This window comes from Lissotriton vulgaris, chromosome 1_1 (genome assembly GCF_964263255.1).
Source record: "Lissotriton vulgaris chromosome 1_1, aLisVul1.2, whole genome shotgun sequence".
Classification (NCBI taxonomy): domain Eukaryota; kingdom Metazoa; phylum Chordata; class Amphibia; order Caudata; family Salamandridae; genus Lissotriton; species Lissotriton vulgaris.
The window spans coordinates 162,735,466-162,760,798 of NC_141685.1; the positions used below are offsets into that span (position 1 = coordinate 162,735,466).

Sequence of the window (25,333 nt, forward strand, 5' to 3'; positions counted from 1 at the left end):
TAAATAACTGCATAAGAGCCAGTGATTGTGTGAGTGGCTGTATAGATCATTGTGAACTTGTATCAGGGATTGTATAAGAGAGTAAATATGTGTTAGTATATGTTTGAATAAGTAAGGTGTGTATAACTGTATAGTTGAGGAAATGGAGGTGTGATTGATTCTTTGCATGACTGACTAGGTGTGTGAGTATCTCCAAGGATGAGTGACAGTCTGTGTCTGTTTACATTGAGTGTATCTAAGGTTATATTAGAGTCTGAAGAGGTTGATCGTATTATCACATGATTGATGTCATCAGTGATGTCATTTGGGTTGTCATCAGTGATGTCATCAGTGATGTCACTGACCATGTCATGAATGATGTAATATGTGACATCATCAGCAGTGGATTGCGGGTGCGCGATATATAGTTAGCGCGACTAACTATATATGCGAATTTCAATGGTTTTGCTGATGATACCTTAATACTGAAGTGAAGCAAAAACTACTGTCACATTCACTACAATGATAGGGTTTTTCCCCCGTGTGTGTTTACTGATGTGTTTGGAGGTTTGATAATCGACTAAAGCTCTTCACACATTCACTGCAGTTGAATGATTTTTTCCCTGCATGTATTCACTGATGATTTGTTAGGTGTGATGAGTTACTGAAGCTCTTCCCACATTCATTGCACTTGAATGGTTTTTCTCCTATGTGTGTTTGCTGATGTCTTTGTAGGTCTGAAAATTGACTAATGCTCTTCCCACATTCATTGTACTTGAATGGTTTTTCTACTGTGTGTGTTCGCTGATGATAACCTAATGCTGAAGAGCTGCAAAAACTATTGTCACATTCACTACAATGATAGGGTTTTTCTCCCGTGTGCGTTCGCTGATGACTTTTTTGGTCTGAAAACTGACTAAAGCTCTTTACACATTAATTGCACTTGAATGGTTTTTCCCCTGTGTGTGTTCGCTGATGTCTTTGAAGTTGTGATAACCGACTAAAACACTTTGCACATTCACTGCACTTGATTGTTTTTTCCCCCGTGTTTGTTCGATTATGACTTTGAAGGTGTGATAACCAACAAAAGCACTTTGCACATTCACTGCACTTGAATGGTTTTTCCCCCGTGTGTTTTCGAATATGACGTTGAAGGTGTGATAACCGACTAAAGCACTTTGCACATTCACTGTAATGAAACTCAGTGTGACACTATGGCCAAATTTTTTATTGAGAAGGTTGAAAAAATGTATACAGAACTATCAATTAATAAGCAGGAACTCAAAATGAACACTGTAGTCTCTAACTTTGAAGTTAAGAAAGCAGAGGAGACATCTGATCTTGTGCCTTGCCATAACATTATGAACTGGCTACCACTTGACTTGATGTCTTTTAATGAAATTCTGAACAGCCTTAAATCAGGCTTGCCGAAAGACCCACTACCAGTTCAGATTCTTCAAAAAATAAAGTATAGTTCCCTACAGCCCATGATGGAAATACTTAATGCCTCATTGAAAGAAGCTGTTCTGCCAGCAAAGTGGAAACATGCAATGGTAGTTCCCCTACTGAAAATTTCCAATGCAGATCCAGCAGAACCATCTAATTTCCGACCAATCTCTCTTCTCCCTGTTTTTTCTAAAATATTAGAAAAACATGTGAATAGACAGTTAGTTTAATCTGTGGAAACAAATGAGATCTTACATGGATCTCAATCAGGTTTCAGGGCCAAGTACTCGACAGAAACAACTCTTTTGGGGGGGATGGAAACTATCCGTCGATTACTGGATAAAGGAGAAACGGCTGCACTTATTTTATTAGACCTAAGTGCCGCTTTTGATACAGTGTCGCACCATACTTTCCTTAAAGTTCTACAATCACAAGGTATTGTGGGCCTTGCGCGGAAATGGATTGGGAACTTTCTTACTGGAAGAACCTTCCAGGTTTTCCCCACTTCAGCTTGCTCTAAGATTTATGAATTCCCTTTTGGTGTACCACAGGGATCGGTTCTGAACCCCATGTTATTCAATCTCTATGTTGGCCCACTAGCCACTACAGCAGAGGAAGCTGGGTTGTCTATTTTTACGTACGCTGACAACACCCTGCTTCTTTTCTCTCTATCTGCCAATAGGACTTCTAAAACCTCCTCCCTACAGACTGGACTATCCAAAATAGCCAATCGGATGAATAACAATTGGCTAAAATTAAATAGTGAGAAAACAGAAGTCATGATAATAGGAAAAAATAAAGATCTGTGGGGCCCCTGCCATTGGCCCCCAGAAATGGGTCCAGTTCCCCAACCTGTTCAATCCGCCCGTAATTTGGGGATAATGATTTATGACCAACTTTCCATGAGGCAACAAGCTACAAAAATCGCTTCCACCTGTTTTACCATCCTGAGGTGGCTTAGGAAGATATTATGGATGCTGCCAAGTTTGATTCAGAGGGCAGTAATTAAAGCACTGATAGTTTCTAGATTGGACTATGGCAACATCCTATATCTGGGAGCAAATAAACAGGTAATCTGAAAATTTCAGATGGTCTAGAACGCTGCGGTGAGGTTGCTGAGTCATGTTCCAAAAACATCTTCCATCTCAGGCAAGCTTCGGGAACTTCACTGGCTGAGAATTGAAAACCGAACCAAATTTAAAGCCATGTGCTTTATGCATAAAATTAAACTCAGTATCACTACCTAGGTTCCTTAGTCCAGTCATACCTCCCTGCAAGCGCTTGGATCAGCTTTCCAGTCCAAATGCTCAGTTCCAAGATTTAAATCTGTCTGCATGGGGGGCTACTCTTTCTCTTATCTGGCACCCGTACTGTGGAACTCCCTCCCTATCTCTCTTCATCATGAAACTAATCATGTTAGCTTCCGTAAAAGCCTTAAGACCTGCCTATTTAATCAGTAATTCTGACTGTTGACGCATCTGTCCTTGGCGCCGGGAAACCAGCACTTTACAAATCGAATTTAATAATAATAATAATAACTGCACTTGAATTGTTTTTCCCCTGTGTGTGTTTGTTGAAGTTTTTGGAGGTTTGATAAGTGATTAAAGCACTTTGCACATTCACTGTTTTTGAATGGTTCTTCCCCTGTGTGTATTCGCTGATGTTTTCGGAGATTTGATAAGTGACTGAAGCACTTTGCACATTCACTGCACTTGGATGGCTTTTCTCCTGCGTGTGTTTGCTGCTGTCTTTGTAGTTCTGATAAACCTACTAAAGCTCTTGACACATTCACTGCACTTGAATGGTTTTTCTCCTGTGTGAGTTTGCTGATGACTTTTTAGGTCTGATAACCAACTAAAGCTCTTTTTCTCCTGTGTGTGTTCACTGATGTCTTTGAAGGTGTAATAACCGACTAAAGCACTTTGCACATTCCCTGCACTTGAATGGGTTTTCCCCTGTCTGTGTTCGCTGATGTCTTTGAAGGTGTGATAACCGACTAAAGCACTTTGCACATTCAATGCACCTGAATGGTTTTTCCCGTGTGTGATCGTTGATGCTTTTGGAGGGTTGATAAGTGACTAAAGCACTTTGCACATTCACTGCACCTGAATGGTTTTTCCCCTGTGTGTGTTCGTTGATGCCTTTGGAGGGTTGATAAGTGACTAAAGCACTTTGCATATTCACTGCCCTTGAATGGTTTTTCACCTGTGTGTGTTCGCTGATGTGTTTGAAGGCTTGATAACTCACTAAAGCACTTTGCACATTCACTGCACTTGAATGGTTTTTCCCCTGTGTGTGTTCGCTGATGTCTTTGAAGGTGTGATAACTGACTAAAGCACTTTGCACATTCACTGCACCTGAATGGTTATTACGCTGTGTGTGTTCGTTGATGCATTTGGAGGGATGATAAGTGACTAAAGCACTTTGCACATTCACTGCACTTGAATGGTTTTTCACCTGTGTGTGTTCGCTGATGTCTTTGAAGGTGTGATAACTGACTAAAGCACTTTGCACATTCACTGCACCTGAATGGTTTTTCCCCTGTGTGTGTTCGTTGATGCTTTTGGAGGGTTGATAATTGACTAAAGCTTTTCCCACATTCACTGCACTTGAATGGTTTTTCCCCTGTGTGTGTTCGCTGATGATACCTTAATGCTGAAGAGTTACGAAAACTACTGTCACATTCACTACAATTATAAGGTTTTTCCCCCGTGTGTGCTCGCTGATGACTTTTTAGGTGTGATAACTGACTAAAGCTCTTTACACATTCACTGCACTTGAATGGTTTTTCCCCTGTGTGTGTTCGCTGATGATACCTTAATGCTGAAGAGTCACGAAAACTACTGTCACATTCACTACAATGATAAGGTTTTTCCCCCGTGTGTGCTCGCTGATGACTTTTTAGGTCTGATAACCGACTAAAGCTCTTTTCACATTCATTGCACTTGAATGGTTTTTCCCCTGTGTGTGTTCGCTGATGATACCTTAATGCTGAAGAGTCACGAAAACTACTGTCACATTCACTACAATGATAAGGTTTTTCCCCTGTGTGTGCTCGCTGATGACTTTTTAGGTGTGATAACTGACTAAAACTCTTTACACATTCACTGCACTTGAATGGATTTTCCCGTGTGTGTGTTCGCTGATGTATTTGAAGGTGTGATAACCGACAAAAACACTTTTCACATTCACTGCACTTGAATGGTTTTTCCCCTGTGTGTATTCGCTGATGTTTTTGGAGGTTTGATAAGTGACTAAAGCCCTTTGCACATTCACTGCACTTGAATGGTTTTTCCCCTGTGTGTATTCGCTGATGTTGTTTGAGGTTTGATAAGTAACTAAAGCACTTTGCACATTCAATGCAATGATATGGTTTTTCCCCCGTGTGCATTCGCTGATGTTTTTGGAGGTTTGGTAACTGACTAAAGCTCTTTACACATTCACTGCACTTGAATGTTTTTCCTCCTGTGTAGGTTTGCTGATGAAGCTTGAGTAGTGATGACAAACTCTTGCTGCATGTGTATGATTCTTCTTTCTTGGTTAGTGTCTCTGGGTCGGGAATATATTTGCCTACATCCCATAACTGCATTTCCTGATGGGCCAACATGGCTGATAAAGCACTTGTGTTTTTCTCACACACTTTATAGGTGTGCAGTATTTTGCACGTTTGATTTCTGTTTTAACAATAAAATGCGGTAGCCACCAAATATTTGCCACACTCCGAATATGTAGAAGGTGTCTATGTAGGCGATTGTGCCTTTAGATTGGATTATGGCTATGCAAGCTTTCAGGTAAAGATGTATCTTCCTTCTGCCGGTGCAAATAGGGACAGTCTGTTGTATTTTAGATAGAAGAACTCCTCTTTCATTTACCTGTCAATTTTCTGGCTCCGCTCTGTTGTGCTTTTCTCTGGTTGCTGTGGTTTAGCCAGAAAGAGTTTAAAATTCACCTAGAGCACTGAATGAATTGCTTGTCGTCATTTTACAAAAAGAGCACTGCGGTAATCACACTATACCAATCCCATGATCAAATCTGGTGTTCGACTCTTGATTGAGGATGCGGTTTGTTATTGTTGTTGCCTTAATTTTCCTAAGGTCATTTCTTCTTCTTGTGGCGTGGAGGTGCACAGCTCAGCCTCTTGCAATCACTGAACTGCCCTTGATGCTTCATCCGAGATCTGTCAGTTTGTGTGCAGGTTCCTCTGTCGCCGACTGCGCTGATGTTTTCCTGAATACTGTAGCTCAATATTTCTGATATTATTGAAGATTTACAGCATTAGCTTTGTTATTGAGGGTCATTTCATACATTCAAGGCTTGTTTTCTGTTGGATGTAAAGATATTGAAAATTACAAAATTGAAACATAATGGAATGAGAATTCACAATGTTTAACTGGTTGTAAAAGACATTTCGGGGGAGATTTACCAAATCTCCACACAATGCAGCGCAGCCCTCCCCCCACGAGGCTGCACTGCGCAACAAAGAGGGAACAGGAGAGCACCATATTTTCAAAGATATGGCTCTCTCCTTCCCTTTCCCTTGCACCGGCACTGATTATAGCGGGCTTGCACCATGCACACACCTTAGCGCCAGAGCTCTAGGGTGTGTGTGTGAGTCCAGCATAGGTTTTGTACAGGAAGGACACCCTTCCTGTACAAATTTCTATGCCTAGACACGAGGGAAAGCTTTTACCATATTGTATACGTGTTGCACAGTGCAGCACAAATGCAAAGTCAGAAAAGGAAGGAGAAATGAAAGCATTTCTCCTTCCTTGCACCTTGTTTTGTGGTTGCACGGGAGCGCCCATGCACCACCCTTGGCAGGCCCCCATGGCACAAAGTAATGCAAAACAATGCTATGGGCAGTGTCACATTACTTTAACGTTATTTCCAGCGCTAAACAAGTTTAGCGCTGGAAAGTAAATTAGGAAAAAACGATTTTGCGCCATTTTGTGCCACTTTTGTGCTGCAAATACAGCGCAAAATCTTAGTAAATCTCCCCCTTCTTCTTTATCGCTTTTGAAACTTAGCAAGGAATATTTCATCATACACAGATATTTAACTAAAAGTTCGGTTGATGTGAATAATGTGAATAATGTAGACGTATTTGTAAAGCCCACTGTTACCCCGGAATCCGGTGTGTCCTGGCACTGTACTCATACCGCTAGGGAACCCATCCTGGCTTTTCCACGTGAAATGTCCACTCCTGGGCATCCCCGTGGTGCAACCAGGCATCCCCAGCGCTGCAGGGGGCCGTTGTGGAGACTAAGCAAGCTATTGCCCAGAGTTGCAGCGTGTGACTCATGTTCAGAGTAGGCACCGAGGCGAGAAATCAGGTCAGAGGAATTATGAGCCCAAGAACCGCCGAGACCGGCCGAGGCAGGAATTAAACCCTGGTCCCGGGCCAGACCTCTGTACCAGGGACTGCCGCTCTAACCAGTGAGCCACACTTCTCCACATCAGGTGATGATCAGGTGATATCTTATTAATGTCTGAAAAGGAGGTGATTTACCAGTGTTTACGGAGTAACTTAGCAAAGTAAGGGCGCTCACGGAGCACCCAAGTTCTAGAGTTATAGCTTAAGATAGACGCATATGGTGAAGATTTAATAGTAACAACAATAGATTTTAGAAAAAGATATGGATCAGGCTGGGCTGCAAAATGTCCAGTAACTGTTCACAAAGTATACAACAAAAGTAACTCCATTCACACACTTCTTCTTGTTAATTTCCTATTCACTTAAGATCATCTCAAATATCAAATCCTGTCTTTAATTCGCTGTTCATAAGTCACCTTTGACACTTTCAACCGCTCCCTTGGTTCAAGCATTTCTGGTTTCTTTGTACCTGGAAGACTGGAACATTATTGTGAGTTGAGGGGGGTTTGCTATCGCCATAACATCTGTCCATCTGCCTGAAACTAGTGAAGCTTACAGCACCCGATTCTGTCCCTGAAAGACAACTTTAAAAAGCAAGTCTTTAGTTCTTCCTAAGGTGGATAACGTTCTGTAAGATGCAGCTCCTTCCTGGGATTTTGTGTCAAACAGAACGAGGGGTTCACTGTAAGGCCCATCCTAAACATTATAAGCGCAGATAAGGTAAACAAATATTGATTAATCTAATTTAATATTCAACAATATCAGTAATTTAGTACTTATAGGGAATCCATCACAACCAATGATTTAACTTACATATCCCCACAGCAGATGTGTGCATATTACTCTTTTTTCCCCCCTTTTCCACCATTACATGGTATCTGGCATGATGTTGTCCGTTTGAGGCCCTGGATGTCACTTGTGACCGGATGGGCATTTAGAAGATCGGGAGGAGGTGTCAGTTATCCACAGGTGATGCAGCATTTCTACCGTTCCATATTTCTCATATTCAAGTTTACCTCATTTCATGCCCTTTGGCTGCGCACTCACTCTGTGGGGTTCATCAGAAGTCAGAGAACGGACTCATAGTCAGAAGGCCATGGATCTCACTTCTTCTACAACACTTATTGCAGACATAGAGCCTAGTGACATGGGCTTCTGTCAGTCGTGCCTTGTGCAGATCTTCCTTCCACACAGGGCTTCTGTCAGCTGCACCTTGTGTAGATCTGCTTTCCTCAATGATCAGTTCAAAGGTCAGTAGAGGTAGAACTGGTCTAGGTCATCTTCTTTATTACAGTTCTACTGGTCAAGCCACAGACCTCGTGCTCTGAGAGGAGGGAGAGTCTGGATTTTCTGAGCTCAGTGGAATATTAAGACAGTTCTACCGCATCCAGCACATACTACAAGACTCCAGGCTCAATGCTACAAATGCTGCTCCAAGGTTTAATGCAACAACTGTATCTGAACATGCCCTGGCAAAATGCCAACTAGAGAATAAATATCCTGCCTGCACCAGCAGAGCGCAGAAAGCTTTATAACAATATCGAGGTTCCTTGACTTTCTCTGTCTGTCATAACTGAAGATGTTAAACCTTGGTAACATCAATCCCCTTCGGACAAGGTCCTCCATTTTGCTATCAGAATGTAACTCATCCTGCGCAGGCACAAACCCTCTACTCTAAATTGCATGAAGCTGGGTGGTTCTCACCCAAAAGAGGGCCCTCCACATATTGCTGACATTTTCTTATACCCCCTGGACAGCCGTGGCAACACACAGACTAACTACACCCCCTCAGGGATCACCAGTCCATCTGCCAGGATCAGGAGTCAGATCTTTCAACCTTCTCTGTTACCGTCTTTGGAACAGCCCATCTCTGAGATTCGTGGAAGCTCCACACTCAGTGAGCTCAGAGTTGCCTTGTAAAACTATCTCATGAGAGAGGAAGAAAAGAACATTAAGTGACACGCACTGCACAGACGTGTAAATAAATCTACTATTATCGTTCCATGTACCGTTGTCCTACTGCTGTTGTTTTGACATGGATGTTTTGCCGTCTATCACAGCAGTTTCTTCGTTTAAAATCTTACTCAATAGTTTGTTTTCCATCATACCTACTTACCTATGTACTGTTTATGACCCTACTACATCTCTGGCTGACATGCTGTGCTGTCTGTTACTATATAAATAGGAAGTAGATTGCTACTGCATGGAGAGTGCAGTGTCCTTGCAGTCAGATGCACTTGATTGGGATAAAAGGTACCATGTTTGTTAGAAAAGCTGCAACTATTAGAATAATGACATACCAAAAGCAGCACATATAATGCAATAACAGACCAGGTACTAGTAAAACGTGACGCAAACAATGCAACAACACAGGCTAGACACTAGGAAAACATGACACAAAGAATGCAATAACACAGGCCAGGCATTAGGAGAATCTGGTGCAAACAATGCAATAACACAGGTCAGGCACGAGGAGAATCTGATGCAAACAATGCAATAACACAGGGCAGGCACTAGGAGAATCTGATGGAAACAATGCAATAATACAGGCCAGGCTTGATGAGAATCTGATGCAAACAATGCAATAACACAGGATGGGCACAAGGAGAATCTGATGTAAACAATGCAATAACACAGGCCAGGCATGAGGAGAATCTGACACAAACAATGCAATAACACAGGCTGGGCACAAGGAGAATCTGATGTAAACAATGCAATAACACGGGCCAGACACTAGGATAATCTGATATAAACAATGCAATAACACACGCCAGGCACGAGGAGAATCTGACACAAACAATGCAATAACACAGGTTGGGCACAAGGAGAATCTGATGTAAACAATGCAATAACAAAGGCCAGGCGTTGGGAGAATCTGATGCAAACAATGCAATAACACAGGCCAGGCACGAGGAGAATCTTATGTAAACAATGCAATAACACAGGCCAGGAACGAGGAGAATCTGACGCAAACAATGCAAAAACACAGGCAAGACACTAGGAGAATCTGATGTAAAGAATGCAATAACACAGGCCAGGCACAAGGGGAATCTGACGCAAACAATGCAATAACACAGGCCGGGCATGAGGAGAATCTAATGAAAACAATGCATTTACAAAGGCCAGGCGGTGCGGAGCTAGCTCGCAACCAAGATGGCTGCTTGAGTCGTGAGCTCCCCCGTCTCGTCTAACTATCCTACATCAATTCTGCGTGCTATTCCACTATCAGCTGCCCTGACTAGACGGACCGAGCAGCGTGGGTCCGGATCCCGGTCCTCCCCTCTGCATGCGGAGTGAGCTGCGTGGGCCTGGCACGCCGGCTGCAGCGTGAGCTGCAGGGTGGAATTAACTGCAGGGGGCAGAGGCTCTGACTAGGCCACTGTCCTGGCGGCTGTACAGTGGCGGAGGTCCATCCCGTGTTCGGCGGGAAACGTGAGGAGCGATACCCCCCCCCCCGCTGCTTGAGATCGTGAGTCAGCCCGGGTGGTGTGTGGACTGAGGAGCGGTGCAGGAGGCGGCGCTACCAGGCGGGGAGGTGAGCACGCACCAGTGAGGCCTTCAGAGCGGCCTTTGGCGTGGAGGCTGAGCCTGGGGCCCCGAGCACCAACACCAGGACTGCGGGGGGCAGAGTTTGCTGTGTAGTGGCAGAGGTCAATCCCGCGGTTGGCGGGGAAAGTGAGGAGCGAGTGCCCCCCTGCCGCTGGACACCGGGAGTCTGCCTGGGTAGACGGTGGTCCTGAGGAGCCGCGCGGGAGACGGCGGACCAAGGCGGGGAGGTAACCGTGGCCCAGTGGGGCCTAAAGAGCGGCCCCCGGCGAGGACTGGGCCTGGGCAGTGAGAGCCAACACAGAGACTGAGGGGGATGGTGCGTGCGGGCAGGAGAGGCCCCCATGGTGTGCTGTGCCCCGGTGATGGGCTGGTCTGGGATCCCCCTTGTGGGGGCTCCTTGGCCCCCTTCACCCAACGGTAAAAAGGAGCAGAGGTGCCCGCTGCAGGAGAGGAGGTGCAGCGCGGGAGGTGGCCATAGAGCACTATGGTGAGGGAGAAGGACACAGCAGCTACGCGTGGAGGCAGGACTACATTGGGAAGCGGAGGCCCCTCTAAACCCTAATCATCTCCCCCAGCCTCCAGAGTGAACGGTTGGAAGTGCTGCCAGCAGGGTTGAGGCGCGTAGAGGTGCGACAGCTGGGGCTACACAGTGCGGGAAGCTGGTCGCCTCTCCTCACGGGCACAGAGGTGCCCAGGGGCCCTGCACTGCTGCCTTTGAGAGTGTTCTGCATTCTGTCAATCAGCTGTTGTTTTTGCATTTTTCACCCTGAGTGGGATGGGTATGCTCAGACGTGAGTCCCATGCTCTCCACACCACTGGAGTCAAGCTATCCAGGCTGAAGAAGGCTGATAGGCAGAAACCGGTCTTTGGATGCTTGATTCCGGTCCAGGAAAGACATGGCTTGGCAGTTCGGGCTGGACTGTTCCCATGAGGCACAGGGTCAAGGCTGATTTGCATATGGCCATGTCTGAACTGGGTGGCGTGGAGTGCAAAAAAACGATGAATTTAGGCCCAGATCTCTGTACTGGGGTGAATGTATGACAGTGTTCTGCATTCTGTCCATCAACTGTTGTTTTTGCATTTGAGAGTATCCTAGCAGAGACTGAAGAGGGTCTAGAGCGAGGCAAATGACTGGGGCCAGATTAAAAAGTTGCAGTAGCTCTGACTGTAACCCAGGTGATCCGCAAAGTTACAAGCTCCCCTAAGGGGCAAGGCACGATGTATCTGTGTGGTCCCCTGCGGTGCTCGCCACATTTCTGCAGAAAGGCTTACCACGGGGTGGGTGCTGTGGTGACCCCGGCACTTGGACCCTAAGGCCCTGATAGGGGTCCAAGTGCCCTGCGATAGGGGGACACACAGCGACAACAAGATGGGACGGACGGACCGGAACCAGCCTAAGCTGACGTTTGACCCGAAGAGACCCAAGACTGGCGAGACCACACCGGGAGGAGGGCCCGGAGCATCGAAACCTATTTAAGAGCCCCCGCAGCAGGATATCCGCAGCCTTTTGCTCGCCATGGAGAAGAGCCTACAGGGGGGGATTGCCTCCTTGGGATCCAAGATGGATGCGCTCGCCTATCGAATGGATCGCATAGCTGAGAGGCTCGAAAAACAGGTAGAACGAATAGACATGCCCGAACGTCACCTGATGGAGGTAGAAGAGGCACAAACGACCCTGGACTCGGAACATAAACAGCTGGGCAGAGTGATCCAGATTTTACAGGACAAGACGGAGGATTTAGAGGCCCACTCTCGGAGATGCAATCTCCGTAGTACGGGTCTCCCGGAAACCACACAAACCGGAAATATGGAGGTGTTTGTGGAAAGCCTACTGAAGAAGTTACTAGGGGACAGAGCCTTCTCTGGAATGTTGTGGTTGAGAGGTCCCACTGATCTCTGGGCCCGAGGCCGAAACCTGGGGTGCCTCATAGACCTATAATTGCGAAGCTGCTAAATTACAGGGAACGTGATGAGGTGCTGAAGCTCGCCAGAGAGAAACAGCTGCTACAATACAAGGGGTCGGTGATCTCATTATTCCCGGATTTTACGGCAAAAGTTCATGAAGCAAGGAGGCAGTCTGTACCGATGAAACGACAGCTGCTTGAGTTGGGATCTGACTCTGCGATGCTGTACCCGGCGAAGCTGCGGGTCAACAGACAGGGGATGTCTATGATTTTCGGGGGGCGCTAGGTGGCGCACTAGCGAATGGTAGCCTTCACGTAAGGCTCCTGCAGTCCGGCGATAATTATCCGACAAATAATCCTTTTTTAGGCACTGTTTGGGGCTGCAAGCACAGGCATCGACAAAGAACAACATCCGACGGCTGTGTGTAAAGTTTGGGCTAAATCGGAGTGACGCTGTGCTGGGGAGACGCTCCGGCAGTTTCAGCGGACTGGACCAGTGAAGGGAGCTGTCTCGATGGCCGGCCGTGCCAGCCAGGCAAGATCGGTGCTTCAATTGTGGCCTTAGGCCCCAAAATCACGTGAGTTACGCGACGGTGCCCTCTGACCATCTGTGCGGCGATTACCGGGGGTGGTAGCGAGCTGGCTCCCCCCCCATAACGCCTCAACTTGACCCGTTGCCTGTTGTGGGAGCTGAGGAGGGCCGAGTGGGCTCAGGATCTGCGGCGACCCTTCTACATGCGGCACCCGTACTAGGACCGGGTCGGCCACCCTGCCGACCGGCTGAAGGCCTCCCCCCCCTGGCAGAAAGAAGCGAACTGCTGCGGGCATACAAGCGCGGTGAGTGAGCCACCAAGGGAACCAGCATAACTGTGGTGGGGGAGCTGCGGTGTGGACTGGCAGCGGAGAGCCTGGGGTACCACACGTGCTCGCACCGTCTGGGTTATTGGGTGCGGCCTCCGGGACATGGTTCGAAGGGAGCCCCTCCCACCCAACAGAGATCAATCGGACTGGCACGGGTCCCGACAGGAGTAGCAGTGTTGATTGGCGAGACACACCGGGGATTGGGGGTGATGCCCTAACCCATGACTACATCGCGGGCAGGAGGCCGTAGAGTGCTGATATACTTGTGGGGGCCACGGCATTGCCTGTCACATATGTAGTTCTGCCCTGCTCTACTTTCACTTGAACACTGGAATGGGCACTGCATGGTTGTGGCCTGTGGCGCACGAGGTCCGCGGAGAGTGGCCTGCGGCATTCTGGGGCTAAAACGATAAGAACAGTCCTCTTCCCTTGGCCGGTTTTTGTCGACTGTGTCCCGGGAGCTGCTGAATACTGAGCAGGGGGTGTTACGTTGTGGCGGCTGTTCCAGAAAGCATCAGGAAGGGGCCCAGAGTTCTGGGTACGGACTGTGCATCAAATATACCTTTCTGCTTGGCGACCCTCTCCTCCTACTCTTTCTGATCATCATACTACACTGCAATTGCTGGCTGGAGGGCTGGTGCGTGAACACTTGCGAGGGGTGGCTGTCGGAACTGACCCGCCCTAAGGATGGGGCGGCCGGACACGAGGCAGCCAAAGCTCACTTTTGATACTACCAAGAAGGCGAATCGACTTGGAGCGACCCAGCACAGTCCGGCGGGAACAAGTGGAGCTACAGGGGAGCCTTCGGAATCTGCGGGGGACTTGCAAGAGGTACTTCGTGAGATGCGTCAAGGATTTGCTACGATTGCTGACAAAGTTGATAGGATCTCATCACGCATGGATGCAGTGGTTTATAAATTGGATGCCCACGAAGACCTTCTGAAAGAAGCGGAGCAACGTATCTAGGACTCGGAAGGCACTACGATGCGGCATACCTCTCAGCTCTCCAGAATGGACAACCTACTGCGGGTCATTGCGGCCAAGAACGAGGATTTGGAGGCGAGGAGTAGACGAAATAACATCCGCATAGTGGGCATTCCGGAGACGACCAATGTGGGCAAGATGGAGGACTATGTTGAGAAGATGTTACTAGCGGCGATCGGCTCAGAAGCCTTCTCTCCGCAATTTATAGTGGAGAGAGCACATCGATCCTTGGGCTCCAGACCGAAACCGGGCACAGCTCCTAGACCTATCATAGCCCGTTTATTGAATTATAGAGAAAGGGATGCGGCCTTGCGTGCGGCCCGCAACACAAAAACACTATCATATGATGGCAACTCCTTTACCATATACCAGGATTTCACACCGATGGTGCAGGAGGAGCGGAGGAAGTTTCTAACTGTGAAGGCCAAATTGCGCAACTTGCAAATAGACTATGCATTGTTATACCCGGCTCGCCTGAGAGTTACGTACCAGGGACGACAGAAATTTTTCACAAACACTCAGCAGGTGGAGGACTTCATTAAACAATATAAACGTTCTAACAGGCCCGTTGAGGGGGCGGAAGCGGATCCGGATCCCCTGCTTGCGGTGATGGAGGAAGGTGAACAGTGACTGTGGTTGCCCTGAAGGAATATTGTTGATTTGATTACCAGTAAGTGAGTACGGGGCAGCTGGTGGGAGAGGGGGCTGTTGGCCGGTGAAAGTATTGGACTGGAGTACTTATCCTTGGCCGTCTCCCACATATGTGAGTATTTGGGTGACTGCATCTTGGGTCCACCCATATTTTCTGTTGTTGTTTCTGTTTTTTATTGACTAATGATTGGGTTGCTGAATGGTGCAGTACCCATGGTGCCTACATTTATAACGCCGGACATCCCTCTTTTTTCACTGGTTCGGGCTACATGTAAATGTGTGGTTCCGGCCAGTGTGAGGGGATGTTGTGTTGCCGCCTAGAAATGGTCCCCAGCGGGAAATACCCTCGATGTTCTTTGTTAAATGGGGTGTTCTCTAGCCCTTGTTCTCGGGCATTTGTGGGAGGGGAGGGTACATGGCTAGCAGATTGGGGTTTGCTTCAGTGGGTGCGGGGGGGATGTGGGGTGCTCAATGTAGGATGCACAGTTTGGGGGATGTTGTGGGGGAGGGGAGACTTGGGACAGTTGAGGTTTTTTTCTTACAGGGGAGGGTGGATGGGGAAGTCAATTGGAATGTTGTCTTGCATATTCATAAATGTACATTGATGCTGATGCAGGGGCTTATGATGACAAGTGTGCATGTTTGAGTGGAGCGCGGCCCGCTCTGCAGTATATTGTTTTCAGGTTGTGGTGATTTACATTATGATGGCAGGGGCTGAGCGACTAACGAAGATATCTGTTCTGTCCTGGAATGTGCGGGGATTAAATGATGCCAGGAATGGTAGGAATGTGGTGGCATATCTGGAGCAGCATCATATACAAATTGCATTATTGCAGGAAACGCATCTGAGCCCACGCTCCACTTACACATTTGCTAGCAAGTGGGCAGCGGTAAGAAGCTTCTCTTCATACTCTGCGTACGCCAGAGGCACTTCAATCTTAATTAAAAAGTCGGTACCGTTTGCGAAACTTGGGGAGCTCACGGATCCAGATGGGAGATTTGTTTTATTGTGGGGCAGGTTTGGCACTGACACGGTCACAATTGTAAATTGTTATGCCCCTAATGTAGATTCACCTGAATACTTCACGAACCTATGGGGAAAGATACTAAACACAGGGTCAATGCATATTATATAGGGAGGGGACGTTAATGTTGCAATGGTTCCTGGATTGGACAGGTCAGATGGAAGCCCTCAATATAACAGACAAGCTAAGGGTGCATTAAAGGGTATAATGTGCGAAGGAGGGTTGATAGATAGCTGGAGGTTTGTACATGCTGGGCTTCGAGAAGGAACGCACTTCACCACATACGCCAACACGTGGGCTAGACTTCACTACTGTCTCCTGTCTCGAGGATTGGCGGTTGATCTGGGCAGAGTTGCTCACTTACCAAGGACTTACTCGGACCACTGTCCGGTTCTGGTATCAATTCCGGGTTACGATAGGACCACACCCACGTGGCGCATGCAACCCATGGCACTCTTGGATGCAAGATTTAAAATGGAACTGGGGGAGGAAATTGAAGACTTCTTTCCTCGTAATAAAGGATCGGTGGATACCATATGGGAAGCGTTTAATGTAACGATCAGGGGATTTTGCATCTCAAAGAGTTTTGGGGTGTTGAGAGACATTCAAGGTACCCTTAAAAAGCTAGAATGCAAATTGAAGGAGATTGAATCCAAGATGACTCGGGTATCATCGGGCCCCATTCACAAGGAATTTAGAGACAAGCTTACGCAGTACGAGGAGGAGGCAGCTAGGGAGGCAAAATTCATTCTTTAAAACATTACTTTCGGAATTATTGCGGCTGTTCTGGGGTGGCAAGCAACCGAGGTTAGCGTGGTCTGTCATTACCCAGCCTTATCTTAGAGGAGGATTTGATATCCCTGATTTTTTGGTTTATTACCTGAGCGCTCAAGCTCACTATGCCTATCATTGGTTTGCGCCAACACCATTCATGCCACAACTGGTGTGGAGAATGGATAGCCCGACCTCTTCCATTGAAGGGCATTATTCATGGCCCAGCAAGGGCTGTTGAGACGCCGGACACTACGGTGACATGCACGCTTGATGCGTGGCGGCGAATATTAAATATGCTACCAGTTACTTTCCTATATGCACCGACTATGCTGCTTGCCTATTATCCAGGTCTCTCCCTATTGCAGGAGGGAGGGTTCCACGCGATGTGTAATAAACTAAAGGTTTTCACCTGGGGTCACCTCTTTTTGAATGGTCAGTTCAAAACGTGTGAACAATTGTTTCAGGGACTTCAACCTATGCCACTGGAACTATTTTATTACTTTAGGCTACGGCAGGGGCTGAGGACGGTCCTACCGCACTTTCCAGAGAAACCTGACACAGTACTGCCATTGCAGGTTCTGCTTACATCTGCGGATGGAAGACATCTGGTCTCTCATCTGTACCGTAGCATCCGAGGGCAATGTGAGAGTGGTGAAAGCAAAGCGCTCAAACACTGGAGTGCTGACATTGGCAGGGAAATAACTGAGGCACAGTGGACTTACTGCTGTGAAATCACGGCCAATATTTCAGCCAGCTGAAGGCTTCGAATTATTCATTATAAGTTTTTGCAGAGGATGTATTACACGCCCGAAAGAAAGATGAGGTTCCAACTATCGGATACTGCTAGGTGTGAACGGTGCGGCTCGGATGGGGCAGGCTTCCTACACCTGGCGTGGATATGCCCAGGGGTGTTTGATTACTGGACTCGGGTACACTCGGCTCTTCAGGATATGCTGGGGGATACGATCAATAGGGATCCACTTAATATGCTATTGAGATATACTATGCAGACGGCTAAATCGAGTAGGAAATTTGTGAATATCGCACTGTTACTGGCGAAACGGAGGGTCGCATGCAGATGGGGGACGGGCCGAGCACCGAAATTTAAGGATTGGATAAATGATTTAATATACTGCCAGGAACAGAACACAGTAAATGCAGACACACAATCATTGAGCAGTAGGGCCAGGGACATATGGGACCCACTAAGAGAGAATTTGGTAGCTAATACAACTCCATCTGAAGATGGGAGCCAGGGAGGCGTGGATAATGTCAGGAATGCGCAGGCGGAGCGATGATATGCTGTAGATGTGACACATGCCTAGGTATGTCCTGCAAGGGATTGTGCTTATGGGAGTCGGGATAATGGAGACCACCGAGCATTCGACTGAGGGTTCCACTATAGAGGTTTAATACAGAGATCGGTACGCTGATGTAATTAGAGAGGATGATAGCCCGCAGACTCTATGAGGATGATGTCGAGTGGTTCATAGGGATGGAAAGTGCTGCTTTTTATATCCCTGTACATAACACAAGTGCCGGAGAGGGCTGATCAGGTTTATGTTCTATAATTCTCGTATGTTTTTTTTTTTCTTCTTCTATCCTCATTGATATCCCCATGGTGTGGTGCGTCTAACTCGGAGCTGTCTTGTTCAGGGGGGCCGCTGCTTCATTGAGCCTGATATGTTTGAACAGACATTTGTTTTGAATGGCAAGATTAAGATTACTACAGGATTCTATTAAACATGTTTATTGTGGGAAAACCGTACCTAAAGTTTAAGTTCGACGTTACTATAACGAGAAAACACTTCATGGACCTTGGACTTATATGTACCACGCAATGATGAGAATATGCGAATGCTAAAGTATCCCGCCGCCAGACCTCCGGGTTGTTGGCAAAATGGCTGTGTATATCCACGAGAACAGATCAAATGTTTCCTAGAGCGCAGCCGGCCCGTGGGGTTGTAGGCATCATGCTGTGGCAAATTGTGATGGTACAATAAAGGTCTTTGAAATCATTTTTTTTTAAAAAAAGTCTATGATTTTCACTGACCCTAAGGCGCTCCAGAAGGCCCTCAGAGAATGGCGCGAGGACACGCGGTCCTCCCCGAACAGAGAGCTACAGGACGAAGCAGCGGGAGGCCCCCTGGATGAACAGGACTAACTAAGATGCACAGCTGCGGGTGGCTGAGTATGTGTTCTGACTGTTGGGCGTCCCGGGGCGGTGGTGCCAAAGAGTAGTTGGAATGATCTGGCCCTTGTTTGCCCTTTTCCTGAGGTTGCCCTTAAATGGCTTTGTTTTGCGGGATGGGATGGGAGGGGTGAAGTTCAGCCTTATCTGATTCTCAATGGGTTACTGTCCTGAAGTACATGGTGCCACAAAGTTATGATGAACAGTTACACAATGAGGTGGCGCTATGTGCAAGTATATAAATTATGAGTCAATAGAGGAGGAGGGGCACTGCGGATGAAGGAATTGGAGCTACCGCAGAATATATGGTCCCATAGGAGTGTGCCTGGACTGATTTGGTACACATATGCAAGATACTGTTACACGCAAACTATACTTGATATGAGACGGGTCACTAGGCATAGTACTGTACTGTGATTTTTCTGCTGGCTACCTATGTCCCCGCGTAAATTACACTTTTCTACACAGTTTTTGTTTGATGTTATTGGGGGATGTGGAGGGGAGAGTGTGTGGTTTTGCAGGGGTGGGGGGATTTCTGCGGCCTAGTTGGGGTAGGGCAGGCGATGGATGGGGGAGTTGCGGCACTTTCGAGTGCCACTTGAACAGGGGTAGGAGACTGTGTTGTTTTTTGGTGGCTTTTATTGTTTTTTTGGCACAGATGTGGCAAGGCATGGCGGGATCGTATACGTCCAGGACACATCGCTGGGGCCCATACACCGGCCCCTTACGTACAGATGACACCAACCGGGGAGCCCCCATACACACTGACGCTGATGACCTGGAATGTCAGAGGTCTCAATGACCATCATAAGGTCAGGAAGGTCCTATAATATCTCTCCAGACATAGAGTTGACGTTGCGCTCTTACAGGAGACACACCTCCACCCAGACAGTCCTATATTGTGATCCAGGGGTTTAATGGGTAATGTACACATGGCGGGATTCACATCACATGCTAGAAAGGTTCTGACGTGGATTAACCCTAAAGCACCACTGATGTTGACACCACTGGAGACGGACAGGGAGGGATGTACACTAACTCGAAATGCTGTTGGAAAGGCATGGAGATCTGTATAGTTAATACCTACTCCCCTAACTACGATCACCCTGCCTTTTATTCAGATCTGACAGGTTCTGGAGCGCTCAGGGGACTACGTCCTTTGGGGGGCGATTTTAATATGACAAGACAACCCAATATAGACAGATCAGACGACCCTTATAGATGCTCCTCGGCTTCTGCTAGGGCGCTAGAGGCATCAATGACACAACTGGACCTGAGAGACGTGTGGAGATACCGACACCCAACTCAGGGAGGCTATACTCACTACTCAGAACCACATAATATACACAGTAGGATTGACTATTGGCTAGCCACTACTCACTTAACTCACAATGTGCAGGCTTGCACGATATTGCCATGCATATATTCGGACCATTCACCTCTGTTGTTGACAATTTCCACTCCTAGGAAGCGCCTCACACCATTTGCTTGGCGCTTCCCTCCTTATTCCCTGTTGACGGCTCCTTTAAGGAGGAGCTGGCCGCATCCATGGAGCTGTTTTTCGACACCAACGTGGTTACAGTCGACTCGTTCCAGACAGTCTGGGAGGCCTTTAAGGGTTCAGGATCAGGGGGATCGCCATTTCCAAACATGCGGGGGTACTCAAATCGATCTGGGGTCGGCTGCAGACCCTGGAGACAAAGCTTAAAGAGCTGGAGGCTCGGCGCCTAACAGACTACAGTGATGCCCTCACGCAGGAACTTGCCCGAACACTGCATGAATATCACGAAGAGGCGGACTCTGAAGTAAAACACCGGGGAAAGTACGACATTGCGAGGACCTTCGGTGGGGGGGAGCGCCCATGGTCGGTTCCGGGGCAGTTAGCCAAAAAACGCAGGAACAGAGTAGTGATACCGGACATGAGGTCACACCGACGAACGACCCGCTCTCTGAAGATCAAGTAGCAGAAAAGCTCTGTGAGTATTACTCAGCTCTGTATGCCTCCTAAGGGCCCGCCCCAGAGGAACGCATACTAGATTATCTTTCCCACATTGAACTGCCTTGGCTGTCTAACCTACAGCGGGAATTTTTGGTGCGTCTGATCGAGCAGGAGGAAGTCATATGGGAGCTGTCTGCTATGAGGGCTGGTAGCGCGCCGGGCAGTGACGGCCTAACCGTAGCCTTCTATAAGGCATTTGCGGATCATCTGATACCTCCGTTGCTCACGCTGTTTGAGGACATAGCGGACTCCGGAGCAATGCCGCCCACAATGCACGAGGTGATACTATTTGCCATTCTCCCGGGGAGATTGCGTCTCGTACCGACCACTGTCGTTACTGATCGTCGATGCGAAGATATTCACCAAGTTGATAGCAAACCGTCTCAGTCCCATGGTTAACTTGGTGGTTGCCCCTGAACAGGCAGGCTTCGTGCCCAGTCGCAACCTCACTTATAATCTCAGGATGGTGCTCGCAGCTTTCCAACATACGCGCCCGGACGTCCCTGCAGTAGCAGTCTTTTTAGATATGGAAAAGGCCTTCGACTCTGTCGAGTGGCCTTTCATGAGACAGGTCTTAAGCCAAATGAGTGTGGGTGCGCTGTTCCTTCAGCTTTTTGTGACACTGTACACTTCACCCACGGCCCACATTCGGATTGGAACGTTGACCACAGACCCTATACAAATCAGCCGGGGCACGAGACAAGGATGCCCCATATCCCCTATACTTCATGCACTCACGGCCGAGCCTCTTGCATGCGCCCTACGGGAATACCACAGGCACAGGGGCATACGATTCCCCACATACAATCTGATTGTGTCCACGTACGCGGACGATACCTTCTTATATGTTCGGGACCCGGAGATGCACCTTTCTGCGGTGCTACGCGAGGTGGTCTTGTTCAGATCTCTTTCGGGTATCCATATGAATTGGAACAAATCTATTATGCTCCCGCTAACACCAGCTACGAGGAGGGTGGTTCCGGAATACCCACTTCAGTGGACTACTGAAGCGGTGCGATACCGTGGGATTCATCTGCATACGGACTCGGAGGTAGTACTGAGGGAGAATTACGGCGTGGTCATCTCCAAACTGGAGGATGATATTGAAAAGTGGATCGCTCTGCCATTGTCACTGATGGGACGGGTCTCTCTCATGAAAATGAAGGTATTTCCTCACTTCCTGTTCCTGTTTAGCAATATTCCTATGGTGCTGTCCAATTCATTTTTCCAGCAACTACACTCGTTAATGATTCGTCTGGCTTGGGCCAGGAAACAGCCAAGGGTGGCAATGAAAATTCTCACTTGGCCGTATTCGGAGGGCGGCCTGAATGTCCCGGACCTGGAACTTTATTATCGGGCTGCACAAAGCGCACACGCCTACCACTGGATCCATGGACCAGCGGACATTGCACATATGCGCATAGAATCTATTGTTGCGGTTCCTGTCCCCCTCCCTGTATTGCTGTCCTGACCTCGGGATCGCCGTCCTGGTATTCTAGACTCGCTGAATACAGTAACATACGCTTGGCACCATATGATGGACGTACAGGCTTGCAGCCTGTTGTATGCTCCGAAGGCTCCCCTCGCCTGGTGCTCTTGGCTGGCCCCATGTACAGACAAGGGGGTACTGGCTGCGATGGGTTTATTGAATATACACAATATGGGGGATCTTTTCTCGTAAGGCACCGCACGCTCATGGGAAGAGTTCGAGACGGAGGACGTTCCCCATCCGCTGTTGCCGCGTTTTCAGTTCCACAGGGTGAGGCATGCGCTTAAGGACCTTCTAGGGGAGGATATGATGGAGCCCCGGGTGGTTACGGCATTAGCTTACATTATTAACGCTAAGTCCCCCGCTAAATTGGTAACCAATCTGCATCGCATTCCCCTCTCAGAAAGGACGGTGGAATATGCTAAACCTCGCTTGGCGTGGCAGAGTGACTTGTCTATATACCTGACAGACGAGAAATGGCAATACTGCTGCTCAAGCACGAAGAGAATATCACTCAACGGCCGTCACAGGTTGATACATTTTAAATTCCTAAACAGGGTTTACAATACCCCGGAAAGACTTCACAGATACAGTCTAAGAGAGACCTCACTGTGATAGATGTAGAGCGCCGGTGGCGGATTTCCTACATGTGGCATGGTCTTGCTCGGGGAGCTTATCCTTTTGATGCAAGGTATATGAGGAAGTGAATGGGGTCACTGATTTAACTCTGTCTCCGGATCCCCTGTTGGTTATGCTGGTTTACTATAAACCTCTCCAGAAGGATCGTAGAAGTCTGGTTGATATGGCCTTCCTCCTAGCCAGAAGGTGCATAGCGCTCTCTTGGATGCGAGGCCCTGTACTGACACTGTCGCAATGGACTAACAATATGATATATTGCAGCACGCGAACCGAACTATACAGCAAACTGTTGCCCTAATGGATAAGACCTAAGAACTTTTGTTCTAGACAAGAGGCCCACAAGGACACTTCAGATGATGAGGGGGCAGACACATATACACGGGTGGAGGTTTTGACTGGGGACACATAATTCCTTTAGAGGAGGAACTACACAAAGCCATGTGGACAGGCTGCATACTTGAGGTTTGACAGTGCAGGCCCCGGGTAGGGTCCAATGACCGAGATACTCTGACCTCTGTGGTACTTTCATTGCCATGCTATGATGGTCTACTCTCTTACTGTGTTTATGCAATGGGTGTTATCTGTTGAAGGTTTGCTTTGATACTCAAACGATGTATGCATTATCCAATGTCACGATTTGATGGCAATGTCTTCTGTGCCTGTTTATTTTCTGAATTGCCAATAAATACATTTATACAAAAAAAACAAAGGCCAGGCGTTGGGAGAATCTGACGGAAACAATGCTAATAACACAGGCCAGGCAGGGACGAGGAGAATCTGACGCAAACAATGCAATAGCACAGGCCAGGCACTAAAAGAATATCACACAAACAATGCAATAACACAGGCCAGGCATGAGGAGAATCTGACGCAAACAATGCAATAGCACAGGCCAGGCACTAGGAGAATATCACACAAACAATGCAATAACACAGGCCAGGCACAAGGAGAATCTGATGCAAACAATGCAATAACACAGGCCAGGCACGAGGAGAATCTGATGTACCCCTGCAGCCCCCGATCGTGATCACTGGAAGGACCCTGGGGGGTGAGATCCCTCCCCGCAGCGGGGGTGCCTACGCGACAGGAGCCCTCGGCTGACTGAGGACTCTGAGACAGGGGAGTGTGCACGGGAACGGGCTCTCCGCGGGGCCCCGCCTCTTCGGGAGTAGCTGTGCACAAAAGCATTGATTCCACATTCAGCGCTCACATCGGAGCTAGTGATTCAAAGAATGATACACGCAGCGCCAAGGTTCTGAACCAGCACTTGGATCTATCTCCCTCTACTTCCAATAGGTCACACTTTGTAACCTGCAATTTTGTCTTTATTTGTTTCAACCAACTCCAGAGACGGCATAGCGCTCTGCACAAAAGTACCTTTGGATTTATTTATTTTCTACCTCTCTTGACTGTCTCCCTTTCATTTAACTAAGCAGTTTCCACGTTGGCAGTGGCACAAAATGGCTACGGTCATAAACTACAACTGCAATTTGCCTCCCTCCCTCCCTCAACCACTGACCGGTACTAAGCAGGGTAATAGCTTTGTTTTTGACCTGTGCTCACCAAAACGGAAATAGGACTTGACTCCTCTTCTTCTTGACCTTATCATCCAAACTGAAATAGGACTTATCTCCTCACCCCCAGGATAGAAAGCGAAACAGGACAACACTATATCTCATATCTCAGGTACTAGGATTTACGCAAACAATCCCAAAACACAGGCACTAGAAGAAGCTTATGCAAACAATGCAATAACACAGGCCAGTCACTAGGAGAATCTGGTGGACACAATGCAATGACATGGGCCAGGCAATAGGGTTGAAACAAATAATGCATTAACACGGGCGAGGCACTAGTAGAACATAATTCAAACCATGCAATAACACAGGCCTGGCACGAGGAGAATCTGATACAAACAATGCGTTAACACAGGAGGAGAATCTGATGTAAACAATGCAATAACACTGTCCAGGCACTGGAAGAATCTGACACAAACAATGCATAACACAGGCAAGGCACTAGGATTGATGTAAACAATGCAATAACACAGTCCAGGCACTGGAAGAATCTGACACAAACAATGCAATAACACAGGCCCGGCACTAGGATTGATGCAAACAATGCAATAACACAGTCCAGGCACTAGAAGAATCTGACACAAACAATACAATGATTAGATGAGTGCGTACATACACTATGAACCCCACTGGTCACCTGATTTATACACCACCCTGGTGCACGTTTCAATAAATAGCACAATGGTCACACTTTTCACAAAAACAAATAAGGTTGCATTGTTGTTCATGTTATCTTTCACTGATTCTATTGGTTATATTTTAACTGCTATTCATTGTACTTACAGAGCTCCTTGAGAAAGGGCAATGGCCCGAAATGCATCGGAGCGATTTTTTTTGATTCATGGAAATGAACATTGAACATGTTGAAACCTGAAGACAAGTCTTACTTGA

General features: G+C 47.6%; 1 pseudogene; it reads right to left on the reverse strand.

The window, feature by feature from the left end:
* Positions 1-528: 528 nt before the first annotated feature.
* On the reverse strand, positions 529-5,032 carry LOC147737979 (uncharacterized; annotated as a pseudogene).
* Positions 5,033-25,333: the final 20,301 nt, after the last annotated feature.